Source organism: Pavona decussata, unplaced genomic scaffold (genome assembly GCF_977016875.1).
Source record: "Pavona decussata unplaced genomic scaffold, jaPavDecu1.1 SCAFFOLD_229, whole genome shotgun sequence".
Lineage (NCBI taxonomy): Eukaryota > Metazoa > Cnidaria > Anthozoa > Scleractinia > Agariciidae > Pavona > Pavona decussata.
Genome location: NW_028145634.1, coordinates 481642 through 492018, shown reverse-complemented (window position 1 = coordinate 492018; position 10377 = coordinate 481642). Strand labels below are relative to the sequence as shown.

General features: G+C 38.7%; 1 protein-coding gene across 1 annotated transcript in view; it reads left to right on the top strand.

Annotated features, from left to right (window-relative positions):
• Positions 1–7157: 7157 nt before the first annotated feature.
• Positions 7158–10377, top strand: part of LOC146458736 (uncharacterized) — a 256692-nt gene continuing 253472 nt past the window's right edge. Inside the window, exon 1 of the mRNA XM_085090344.1 lies at positions 7158–7342. The gene's annotated coding sequence lies outside the window, so the exon portion shown is untranslated. The remainder of the gene's footprint in view (positions 7343–10377) is intronic.

Here is a 10377-nt window from a genome sequence, read left to right as displayed (position 1 = left end):
CTTTTATGTGGTGCTAATTAAGTGTGTAGGGAAAATCCTCAAGTGAAGTCACCCAAATAAAAGCTACTGAGCATTACTTTCTTGTGGTGCTGTTTATAACGCTGTACAAGGTAGTTTTGAGTGTGTGGATAAAATCTTCAAGTGAAATCACTCGAATGAAAGCTATTACTTTCTTATGAAGCTGATTTTTTTAAAGTTATTTTTCCCTGATTACTCGGTACTCGTGATTTTAATTTTGCTACCGCGCATACGATCTAATCGTATCGGGATTTTCCGAGAAATGCGGGTTTCTCTATGACGATGCTTAGTAATACAATTTCAGACTGTAAGGCAAAAAATGACCTCCAAAATAATTTCAACCAGAGATCGTTTTTAAATAATTATATAGTATATTTTAACCATTGAAAGATAAGACCATTTCTTTTTTGCGAAGAAATACAAAATTTCAGACAAAGTCTGAACCTAGTCTTCCTACAACACTAAAGTGGATAATAATATTTCTTGACTTTAAATACCTTGCGCGAAGAAACTGATATCTTGGGCTTTTAACGAGGCAATTTATTTTCCAATGCATAAGTTGCAGTGGTAATTATCTGGTAAAACGTGTTAAACTTAAAGTGATCGGGAGCTTTTCCTGCCTTTGTCACATAATCACTGCTTCAACATCTCATTGGTGGTGATCAAAGCAATAAAGGAAGATATGAACGGTGTGGAATCGGTAATTCGAGAAATAAAACATATTTATTTTAAAAAAGTCTAAGATTTAAATTTTTTATGACAAAAACCCGGGTGACAAAAATGTTACAGTTCAGTCTTGACAACTCTTGCTTTCTTCATTAAATCTCCTATTTTTTGTACGAAGCGAATTCCAACTATTCCGTCAATAATCTATCAGATGTATTACATCTTGCCAATTTATGTTTACAACTCGGTGTCTACAATGAAATAAATTACGGCTTAGCAAACCCAAGGCTTCTTAAATGCGATTAGACCAGTCAATGCAGTCAAATTTTATCGCGATGAAATTAAAACTACTCAGTTAAAACTACTCAGTCCACGGATGCATTTTAATTTTGTATTAATATAAACGAGCGTCCGAGGAAGCGGAAGACACTCTGAAGATGGTTTTCTGTTGTCGCAGAGGGCGCTTTAAAAGAACAAAAACAATTCGGCGTGAATTGTTTCAGTAATGCTAAAGTGCAAGGGATGAGAACTGACACTACAGAGTGAAGGATATCCAAAAATTTGAAATTCGGGATTTATACGCCTGTCTGTAAGCAGCTTATTCGGTTACCTGTTAGCAATTCATTGCAATACAGTTGAACCTCCATGTGCGACCACCTCTCGTAAGCGACCACCTAACCAAAACACCAAATTTTTCCCAGTCAAAGCCCCAGAGTTGGAACCTCTCGTAAAACGATCACCTCTCGTAAGCGACCTCGACCACTTTTTGAGGTGACAGCATTATAATTTTTTATTGCTTTTAAGCTCTGGTAAGCGACCACTTGACACATGGCCCGATCTCCATGTTAGCTGTAAGTACTACGCTACTCAGAGTTTACGAGAAACTTTTAGTGACAACCTAGAACTGCTCTTATTGTAACTAGGAAAGTGTATGCAATAAATTCTCTTCTAATATGTAGATATGTCAGACCTGTTCCCGGAAGAGACTTCGTGTGGTTCGACTCTCGAAAGCGACCACCTCCCGTACGCGACCACTAAATTTTGGCATTTTGGACGGTCGCTTACGAAATGATCCCGACTGTATTTTTATTTTGTCATTTCGTCTAGTTTGAAAGTAAGCTCTATGAAAATGCACTATTAAATTCTAAACGGGAAATCTATTTGTGGACCCTGATTACCTGTTTTATCATGTCATTCAATATTAGCAGAAATTATCATAAAAATTACTCGAGAAGGAGCTATTGCTAGTAGCAACTACACCGAAAAGGGTGCTAAGAAAAACGTAAGTGAATTTGAATCTTAATCCCTTGTAATGTTAATTTTTTTTGCTGCTGTTGATCAGTTTTCATTTCTGACAAGCTGACCATCAGATTGTGTGCAATAACTGTCTTTACTGACTGAAGGTGAGTTCCGCCGCAGAAACGTTCTCTCGATTAACGGTCAGTAATTAACAAGAAGAAAAAGAAATTTAATCTAGATCTACTCTTCCGAAGAGAAGGGTGTAGCAGTCTGGAGAATGAACAGTCTTCCAATCAAAAACAAAGAGAATCGTGGTCGAATTGTGCGTAATTTACGGCTCGGTTTTTCTTTTTTCTTTTTTATGGATTCTTACACCTTAAAGTGTATTTCATATTTGGCAACGCTATATGAAGTCGGAAAGTCCTAAAAATAGTGGCTATAGAAAGATTTGACGCATAGTAGTCTCAGGGTCTCGCAAAATGTCGAATTTATCAAGGGCACCCAACGGTTCGTCTCGGTGAATACTATTCAGAAGGCCTACTGAGAACACCTATAACGTTTTATTCCGTATTTTGCCACCTAAAAGGTTAGTAACATGCGAAACTTAATTCATTTGGTTTCGAGGGGACGAAAAATGTCGTAGATTTGGCGAAAAAGACTAACTAGTACTTGCAGAAAGCTAACAAGAGGGTCTGGATGGGGTTAACTGACAACTGACAAATAGCCAAAATTTTAACTGACAACTGACAAATAGCATAAAATTTAACCGACAACTGACATTTATACTCGCTGGTACTGACAACTGACGAAAGACCTGCTGCTACGTTTTTCGGCTAATAATTGATATACTTCATACCAAATCACCAAACAAACGTGTACAATAAACAGCGGCAGAGTAGGGCGTCATATTTTATACTAACAATTCATATTAGTTAATAGTTTATTTCTAACACGACCCAAATTTACGTGGAACGCGCTCTAGCAATATACCGAGTCCGCTCGTTCCGGCGTAATAAAGGCGATTGCTAGCTTTTGCCGCGTTGATTCGGATACGGCATTCGAACGACACCGAAGCCGTATTCCAATCAATTGCGATGGGCTAGAGACAGTTCAGTTTCTAAAGAAGCATCTGTTGTCATTTCTTGGGCTGAGAGAACTGGCAATAAAATTCGGCCTTGGAGAGTTTGATTTAAAACTTTACCGCATGGCACCGAAGCAGGGAGGAAGAAGCAAAAATTTTGCGATAATCACAGATAGTCAGTGGAAAATGGAGCTGCCAAGCTTGCTGGAGGAAACAGGCAGCGAACTAACGCTTCTGGAACAAGGAATGCGCCGGCTGCATGACAGCATAGCTGCGACTAACAAGGAATACCTTGAAGAGGTTGAGTTGTGCACGTTACTCACAACAGTTGTGGATAACATTCACGCCGTCTCCCATTTTAAACATGAGACGTTCACCGCCTTACAGTATTCCCAAGACTTTGGAACCACCACAAAGAAAACTTTACAAAAGACCACCATGGCTTTTGAAAGTATAAAATTCATGCAACCGCTTCCGTCAGCAGAAATTAGCGCTGAAACGGAGACTGCCATGAAAGAATTGGTAGAGAAGTATCGTCCAGTAAGACAAAGAACAATCAGGGGTGAGACTACAAAGGACAAAGCAGGGGCTCTACCACCAGCGGTGTATACGCAGCCACCAGATTGCATTAAAATAAACTTTATGCCAGACGAAGAGAGCAATTCCATCACGGAAGATCCAGAACGACTCAACAGAGATGTTGAAGATGAATCAGTCCTGAGGTGCCATCTAATGATGTTACAGAAGTCACATTTGTAAATGACTGTCTCATTGATGTGGTCGTTGGTGCTGTGTGACCTCCACAAGAGGACGAGTACGATACAGCTCTGACACTGAGGAGGAAATTTCACCTGTCGCAGTTTCAAGGTCTGGCCGACCAATACGCGCCCATTTTCGCTTGGATTCGTAAGGTATGTTCTTAGTAGATTGGCCATGGGATGATTTGTATAAAGGCCAAAGAAACGATTGTTGTTGCAAAAATGTAAACATAAAATTAAACATTGACCAGAAACAAGTTTTTACAATACTGAATAATTTTTCGGTTATCAGGGTACGCTCCTATCTGTCTTACATGACGTTTAAGTTTATTTGGGTCCTCAAGAAATTACTAAAATCTGCAGTTAATTATTAACAGCCATTTAACTGACAACTGACAAATGGCCCAAAATTTAACTGACAACTGACAAATAGCCTAAAATTTAACTGACAACTGACATTTGTACCCCCCCATCCAGACCCTCTAACAACAGCTCGTAAATTCGAGGGGATATGATCCTCAACCCCGAACTGATTCACAAACCGACCCCCAAAATGATCCGATTCTTTCACGCTAACCCCGAACTGATCACAAAGTAAATTTTGGATTGGAATGGCGTGGTTCACTTCAGAATTGAAAACAGTTCTGCCAGGTTTACAGAATGGTAGGCATTTTTAACTCTGGTTTTCAAATTATTTAGTCTTAATATTCATTTTCATGTTCACATTTCCTTATGCTTTTTTAATACATCTTTTGTGTAAAAAGGAAATAGAACCGAAAAAGTGGAGCGTTTTCACAAATTTAATCTATTTTGTACAATTAGTACAAAATGAATCAACCGCAGTTTACAGCGGTTACGACCTCAGAGAATACGCAATCCACTGCGTTCTAACGAGGCGGATAAAGTAAGAAACGCCAATGAAACTATCAGGGCAGGATTTCAAGGCCCCAACAGAGCCAATAATTTGACCATTTTACTCTATCGCTACGCTAACCACAACGCCGTGAAATCGATTTCCAAGCCAGTGTAAACTGAAATTAAGGAATGGTGTCGTTTGAAGGGCACCGTACTTTTAAATCAAGAAAACTTTTAAATTTCATTGTGTGTAATAATTTGCAAACTATTAAGCGATACATGAAATGGTTGGCGGACCCTGAAGCTGCTGAATATACTGAACTGGCTTTGAATTACGGTCGACTGCCGATAACTCGAACCCTCAAGGGAAATTGAAGAAGGTTCGAGTTATCGGGAGTTCGAGTTATCGACGGTAAAATTATATAGAAAACGACCTGAAAGGAAAGGAAAATTGGTTCGAGTTAGCGCGAGGTTCGAGTTAGCGAGGGTTTCGAGTTATCGGGAGTCGACTTTACGTTTTTCGATAAAATCGGCTACGTATAGAACCTATGACATTCGATGTCTTCCTTCTCTTAGCGTTTTTCCTTTAGCGTTACATTGTTGATTTTGGACGCTATTAATATTTGCTTAATACTGAATTCCTTTCAATTTTATATCTTTTCTTGAAAAATCCTTAACAATATACCAGATTTGCCATATCAATGTTTTTGTTTTACGATTGATCATTACAGGAAATTTTCAGGAGCTTGAAATGTTTAATTAACGTTCATTGTTCTTGTAATGTTTATTTTAAGTTAACGAGAAACCTGTTTTACGATCTTCTGTTAGCGTTCAAAAGGAATGATCAGTCCTTGGTATCTTTGGTGCATGCTACTAGCTGCAGCTCAAGATGTTATTTAAAAAAATTATACTAATTAAAAATTTTAAAAAGCGAGTGGTTCTTTTATATATTTGGTAAAGAAAAAGGAGCGAGTAAAGATTGCTAATATTCGTACCGTAAATTTATAAATACGGGCAAATCTCGTCAAGTTGTCTATTTTTGGTGAATCCTTGATTTCCTGTTTAAACCCCATTCCAAAATTACGTGGGGATCATTTCGGGGTCAGCGTGAAAAAAATTGGGAATCGTTTTCGGGGTCAGAATTATTTTAGGGAAAATTTGGGATAAATTTGGGATAAATTTGGGGGCTGTACAGATTTTATGCTTCTTCGAAATTCAGCAGAAAAATCCGAGCACATTAAACTGTGTAAGAGTACACAACTATACCTTTTAAATGCTCGAAAACGATCTTAGAAAACAGAAAAAAGAGGTGTCAAGTGTTTCTCTTAAATATTCAAGTAGTGTGGTTTGGATTTATTAACCTCCCCAACACGTTTATTCTCACCATATTCTGTTCCATCCACGTTAGTTAAAAAAAAAAAAAAAATAAAAAAAATATCAGAAAATGGAAAATAGTCTCCAGTCTTCAGCCCTGAAGCAAGGAAATAATATTATTTCTTGATTTTAAAGACATAGAAACTTGCTTTGTGCAGAAGAATGCCGTAGACTTTTAACAAGGTAATTAATGTCTGCCACCACAAGGACCCGTACTATGAAAGGGATAGCCGGTAAGGTACTCCTTCGTTTGTCATTAAATCGCTGCTTCAACATTTCATTTCTGTTGGCCAAAGAAGTGAGAAAGAAGGATTCCCACGGTGCAAAATCGCTTTTTCAAGAAATAAAACCAGTGGTCTTTTTAAACGATTCTCTAAGGTTGCAAGAAGATTTTTGACGAACAATAATCCAGTTCAGGTGTAACAGCTCCTGCTCTCTTTTTTTCACTAAATGTCTAGCTTTTTTACACGATGAAGATTGGAATATGTCTTTCAGAATTCTTCTTTCAATATTTAATATTGCATTAGATCTTGTCCCACAGACTAGTCGACGATATTGATAAAACTTGATAACTCACTGTGTACAATGAAATGACTGTTGGCTTGGTTATGTCATTAGCTTCCTTTTACTTTTATCAGCAGTGCAAGTCCGTGTTCAATTTCAAAAATCGAGCAATCTGGGACAAGAACGAGTTCCAACATGACAGGGAAGTCGCTAAATTGATTGCACGAGTCCATGCCAATTAAGCCCTGTCAACAGGGAAACCTTTTTGCTTAGCACAAATATAAAAATTTACTAGCGTTTCAGGAAAAAGAAGAAACGGCTATCAAGGTAGCTTCTCTGAGTGTCGTCACAAAGTGCGCTTTCAGTTTTGGTAGGATTTATTTGATACTTTAGTACAAGTCATGAGCTGAGAACACTGACACTTGCGATGTGCTGTAAACTGAAGGAAGAGCAACAATTTGAAATTAGCGAGTTTTGTGTATGCAAGCAGGCACACATGGCCTGCTCTTCGTGACATTGCAGTGGTTGTATTTTGTTATTTTATCGAGTTTGAAAAAATGTTTTATAAAAATTCCGAGTTTTGTTGAATTTTGAATGGTTAATCTGTTCGTGGAGCTTGTTTATCGTTTCATTCAACATTATTGGCAGAAATTACAATGACAACTACCCAACAAAAGGCTATTGCTAGTAGCAACTACACTGAAAAGGGTGATTGGAACAACTTCAGTAATTTTGAACTTTGTTCCCTTTTCATTTTAATTTTATTTCCTTAATCAACAATAAAAGTCATCACTTCGGACCAGTGGATCATTAGACTGCGTCTAAAAGCTTCCTCTGCGAACTGAAGGTGAGTAGCTTGTCCTTTAATTTCTTTTATCCCTTCTAATGTTAACTCGGTTTATTCCGGCTGTTGATCAGTTATCAGGACTATCGAATGTTTTTTTTCCCAGCTTAAAATTTCGTAATATAACACTGGAAGACTAATTCCTTTCATTTTCGAAGGACAAATATGTCATCAATTAAGGGACTGGTCATAAAGTACAGGGGGGGGTGGGCTGGAAAAAAAGGGGGGGTGGGTCACTGTTTTCATGCATGTAAAAAGGGGTGGGCTAGCAAAAACCATGCATCATTAAAGGGGTGGGGCACATAATATTTTTGCACATGTTTTGCATCAAATGGTGCCTTTTGCCAGTAAAACTGTGAAATGTATTAACAGTAAAAGCACAAATTATAATTGTGTAGTTTCAGAAAATATCCATCCCCCATCACAGAGGGAATTTATAAAAGGACGCCCTACCGCCAGGAACTTCCAAGTTTCTTTCATACAATCTCTGTAATTTTGTTCTTTCTCTTACCACCATCCCCTCCAGAATCTTGAATTCCCTCCATGGGTGGGGTAAGGATATTTTCTGGAACTACACATTCTATCAAGAAAAGGGCAAGTTCACTCGCATCCATTAAAATGAACAACTATGATTCCATGTGGTTATTAATGATACATATTAGATGCACATTATCTTCTCAAAATCATTTCAGGTATTTCAACAAAAATAGATCTCATGCAATGATAAACTTCAAAAACAAGACTTTGTGCATGTGTGCTCCTTCCTCTATCATACTTGTCCTCTAATTTGTCTAGTTTTATGTATAGTCTTACCTTTATTTACTAGGGGTGGGTCATTTCATTTTTTACCTGAAAAATATGGGTGGGCCATGCATTATTCTGCAAAAATATGAGGGTGGGTCACACAAAACTAGCCTTCGTAAAAATGAATTTTTCCAGCCCACCCCCCCCGGTACTTTATGACCAGTCCCTAAAGGAGAAGGTCATTCCAAAATGGCACTTTTTTCCCTTTCGTCAATAGAAAGGTAAGGTAAACATTAGGTACTCACCGACGTTTCAGCTTCCAAAGAGCTTTCTATCCTTATGAAATCCTTGTTCAAAGTAGCCCAAAAATCGTGCACGGTCGCCGCCATCTTGGAATATACTTAGCAGCCTGGCGATGATTGCGTGACGTCATTGAGTTCACCCAAAATGGCAACCTCGTTCCCAGGGTCTCTCTTCTTCCCGCCCCAGCGAAAGAGAGACCCTGAGAACGAGAGAGACCTTGAGAACGAGACCCTGGGAACGAGGTTGCCAAAATGGCTGAGCCGTATCGTTTCAAGCCCGAGCGTGTAGGCTGTGCGTAGGCCATTGCCTGGCACGGCGGTCACAAATCTGATGCAACGCTAAACAATGTCTTAAAACATGGGGATTATAGAAAAACGTCAGAGACAAAAATAAAAACTAAATTTTATGTGCATCAACCTTTGTACGCTCAAATCTCAAGAAAAACTCTTGTTTCACGTTGAATATGAAAGAAGGAAATCGAAGGAAAATGCGGTCACGCAAAAATGTGCAAATTTGGAAATAACACCGTGGAAAAAATTACACTCAAAATTGCGATTAACTAAAACTGATATCGCTCTAATTTTTACCTTTCTGAAATGCACATAAGTTGTACTCTCATATCCACTGGCTTTCACTTTGCAGTCTTCGATGATTGAACGATAACAATAACAAATTCAGCATTACATGTTTTAGTTCTACGGCGTGAGGTCGTAGACATGAAAATTTTGGTTTAGATATCGTTTGCTTCGTGCGTTTGTAACGTCTGAAACAAGCGTTTCAAACGTTCCAAATGTTTGACTGTCTTGGCGTGTTTCGATCGTTTCATGTTTGTTTACGTACCTTGCGTTTCCTCTGCATAATTTTACCGAAGTTATTAATTCTGACCTTATCGAATTAAACTGTCAACCAACCGCAGTTGTTTCCAATGAGACCCGTATTCCCTTCTGAATCAAGCTGAGGAAACGTACAGTGAAGCACAAATAACGATAAATTTGCAGTTCCCTTGAGTATTATTTTAAAATCTTTTATCTTGATAAAGGAGGAGAAATCAGGTATCCCATGAGTCTCCGCGAAAAATTATCGACTAGAAGGTGTCAAGTATCGATGCGAAGGCAAGCACGCAGTCCGAAATCGACTGAATTTCAAGTGGCTATTTTTCCTTATTCAGGATCTGAGAATGTAAGTTAAATCGTTTTGTGTATTGCTTTGGCAATTAAGTTCAAGCTTGCACTACAATTCCGCAGCTAATTTGCGTAAGAATAAAGAAAAACATACAATTGTTTGGAGTGGTATGCATGATCGACTCGCTTTGTTCGTTCGCGGCTCTCAAATGCTTGACCCAAATTTGACCGTAGCGAGTTCAATCCTGGGTACATTAGCGTGAAATCTTGCCTGTTGTTGCTCGAAAAGTATCTCCTTTGAATTTTATTCAAGGTCCCCTTAAGTCCCCATGTTTTGAAGGAATTTTTGTTCGTTGAAGTTTGCGTAAATTGGCGCCAAACATGTCAACAACTGCATAATGCTGCTTTTGAACGATCACTCGTTTTCCCGGTCGAAATGAACAGTACTTTAAGCACGATTCTGTTCGGTTCTATTCGTGTAAGGACATCAAGTGGTGACATAAATGCTTCCTTTTAAGTCGATATTCAAGCAAACGGTAAATGCATGGAAGAAGTCCAAGAAGAGTCGAGTGGCAAGCGGCCGTTCAATGTTTCTGATCGCACAAACAAGCAAAGAAGCCACTCTCGTAAGTCTTTTGGAAAACTAACGTGTCCTATGACCGTTAGAAACCGACAACAGGCTAAGTTTGACAAATTGACATAACTCTGACTGGCTAAATCTAAGCAATTCACGTAAAGCAATGGCGACGGAGAGCGCAGATCAGCGTTCACTCCGAGAAGCCCCATCGCAAATGCGAAATCGCGTATCAACATCGAGTTGATAATATAGTTGGAAGCGAGGCATTGTGGGATACCTGAATTTTCCTCCTT